At 38.1% G+C, this 3,478-nt stretch overlaps 1 long non-coding RNA gene across 10 annotated transcripts in view; it reads left to right on the plus strand.

Annotated features, from left to right (window-relative positions):
- Positions 1 to 3,478, plus strand: part of LOC309630049 — a 384,028-nt gene that overhangs the window by 212,052 nt on the left and 168,498 nt on the right. The window lies entirely within an intron of this gene.

Below are 3,478 nucleotides of genomic sequence, written 5' to 3' on the forward strand. Positions count from 1 at the left end.
GTCTGGAAACTAAGATCCCACAAGGCACAGCACAGCCAAAAAACAACAACAACAACAACAACAACAAAACAAAACCCTAGGAAGTGCACTAAGTAATACTGAAGAACACATAAGTGATCTAGAAGATAGAATAATGGAAATCACCCAATCAGAACAGCAGAAAGAAAAATTTTTTTTAAATGAAAGCAATTTAAGAGATCTCTGCAATCACATTAAGCATTCCAACATTTGCATTATAAGAGTTCCAGAAAGAGAACAGAGAGAGAAAGGGATCAAAAAATGGATTTGAGGAAATTACGGCTGAAAACTTCTCAAACCTGAAGACGGAAATGGATATTCAGGTATGGGAAGCACAGAGTCCTAAACAAGATGAATCCAAACAGACCCACACCAAGATAAATCATAATTAAAATAGCAAAAGTTAAAGAGAATTCTAAAGGAAACAAGAGAAAAACAAAGAGGCATATATAAGGGAATCCCCATAAGGATATCAGCTGATTGTTCTGCAGAAATTTTTCAGGTCTGAAGTGAGTAGCATGAAATACTCAAAGTACTGACAAAGAAAAACCTGCAACCTAGGATACTCTACCCAGCAAGATGATCATTTAAAATAGGAGAGAAAAAAAAACTTCTCAGACAAGCAAAAATTTAAAAAATTTATCAATACTAAACCTACCGTTTAAAAAAATGTTGAAGGGTCTTCTCTAAATGGAAAAGAAGTAAGAATATATAGGAAAGGGAAAATGTCACTTGGAAAGGCAAATGTATAGTAAGAACTGAGGATCAACAACATAAATAAGCCAGTACACAGATTAAAATACAACAAAAATGTAAAAGCAGCTATAATTACAATAAATATTTGAGGGATAAGCAAGAAGTTGGGGGTAGAGTGACCAGTTGTCCTTCCACATTCTTATCAGATTGTATGAGCTGTATGAGAGTGATATTTTGGAAAGGCCTAGCTTCTTGCACGGCTATCATTTATTGAGCATATCTCATATCCCAGACATCATGCCAGGTACTTTACATGCATTATCTCCAATTCTGAGAGCCAAAATAGTAGGTAATTTGCCCTGGTCCAAATGTTTATTAAAGGCAGGAATGGGATCAGAACCCCTTCCACTACATCACTGTGGAAGTGTTTTCACAAGTGCTCTAGCAGATCAAGGAGGAGATTTCAGAGCTGTGTGTTCGATGAGATTTAATAATTGGTACCTGCCCACAAACTCATCTCATTTTTATCTGTGCCTGGCATGTGGGTGAAGAAATGAAATTCTATTCATGGTTTTCCCAGAGGATTTTGTGTCTTAGGACAGTGGTTTAAAAGTATGGTGCTCAGACCAACACATCAGCCTATCCTGAGGACATGTTAAAAATGCAAACTCTCAGGCACCATTCTTAACATACTGAATCAGAAACCCAGGGATGGAGGGAAGGGCAAAACTCTGTTTTAAGTCCCCCAGGTGATCCTGATTCACACCAGTGTTTGAGAATCACTGCCTTGGGGAATCTTTTGGGAAGCCAATTTCAGCTGAAGGGTACCTTGGTATCAATGGAGAAATGGGGGTAGAGTGACCAGTTGTCCTGTTTTTTCAGGACTGAAAGGGTTTCCAGGATGTGGGGTTTTTAGTTTTAAAACCGGGACAGTCCTGGGCAAACCAGGACGATCTAGTTACTGTATTAGTTTTTTTATTGCTGTCATAACAAATTACCACAAACTTATAGCTTGAAACAAAATCATTTGTCATCTTTACAGTTCTGTGGATGAGAATTCCAACATAGGTATTATTGGGCTAAAATCAAAGTGTTAGCCAGGATGTGTTTCTTTTTGAAGGTGTAGAAAGAATCCATTTCATTAGTTTTTTAAGTTTCTAGAGGCCCCCTTGCTCTGCCTTCAAAACCAGCAATGCTGCTTTTCTGTGACCATTACTCTGTAGTCACATCTCCCTCTGACCATAACCAGAAAAGGTTCTTTGATTTTAAGAAAGGATCCATATGATTAGATAGGTCCCACCTGGATAATCCAAGATAATCTTCCCATCTCAAGATCCTTAATTTATTCACATTTGTAAAGTCCCTCTTGCCATGTAAGGTAGCATATTCATAGGTTCCAGGGATTAGGATGCAGACATCTTTTGGGAGCCACTATTCTGCCTACCACGGTTACCATAACTGGAAGCCTGCAATGCAGGAATTTTCAGTATTAAAACCAGTGAAGTCCTAGGCAGAACCTGGACAAGTTGGTCCCTTAATTGGGGTGGCAGTGTGCAGAGAAGAGCCTTATTTCTGTGGGGGTGGCCTCATCGTGCTGTGGTGGAAGAGACTCTGAAAGCAAGCTCTGGAGTCAGGCAAAAGTCAAAAAGAGGCAGATCTGTTTTCCTAGTTGCCTATTCTGTGATTTTGTGTAACTGATTCAAACTTTCTCTTTTTCATGCTTGTGACATGATCTCTCACTTGTGGATTTTTTTTGTGTGTTGAACATAACCATACTAATTTGTTGTTAGTCACTAACCATGGGTAATTCACTGTTGCTTTTAAAATGCTACATTAACTACTGCTACCATTTAGTTATCAAGTTTTGAGGGTAGCAAAAACAAATCATGACTGTAATTGTCTGAATCTGGCTGTGTGTGTGTGTGATCAGCATGTGGTCAGGGCCTTGCTGAGCCCTAAAGAGAACTGGTGAAACATATTCACAGGAATGCAGGCTGTAGTAGTAGCTCTTGCAGGGAAGTAATGTTCCATGAGTATTTTATTGTATAGAGTATATAGTAAGGGATTTATTTATTCTCTGTAAATATCTGACTGTCTCTAGTTCTGCCATCTCTTCAGATGAAATGCCCCCAAACAAAATGCCTCCTAAAGTGGCTGGAAATAGATGCACATACAAAGTATTGATTATGCTGCTGAAACTTTGTGATAAACATGGATAGATGAAACCAACAAGTGTTCCTCTTCTTCATGTTGACCAGGAGGCTGGGAATGGAAGTGGTTAAGGGCTTTGCCCATGTGAGGTCATAGGCGCTATTCTACTTTACATTATGACACAAATGCTCTTCTGTAAAGAAGAGAGCACAGTCCTTGGAATGAAGAGTGACATGGAAGGACTCAAATCCCAAATCTATCCCTTATTCACTGTGTGACCTAAGGGTCATTTCTCATCTTTCTGAGCTTAATTTTTCTCATATTTAAAAAAATAATAATACCTTATATTTGTTTTGAAAGTTAATAATAACATATATTAAATAAGTATTAAGTGTCTGGTGCAGAGTTGGCAAAAATAAATGGTGATTATTGACATTATTGGTTCACTTTTCAAAGACATCTCCAGTAATAATTGAGGGCTTTTCAAGGTTGTTTAGCATAGTAGTAACTATTTTCACTCCTTGAATGGCCATTTATTCGACACAGGTTCTATTCTGTGTCAGGCTGAAATTGAGGGTATAAAATTAACAAATGAGTAATCCTCATCTTCCAG

This window comes from Balaenoptera borealis (genome assembly GCF_965194805.1).
Source record: "Balaenoptera borealis genome assembly, chromosome: 5".
In the NCBI taxonomy this organism is placed as follows: domain Eukaryota; kingdom Metazoa; phylum Chordata; class Mammalia; order Artiodactyla; family Balaenopteridae; genus Balaenoptera; species Balaenoptera borealis.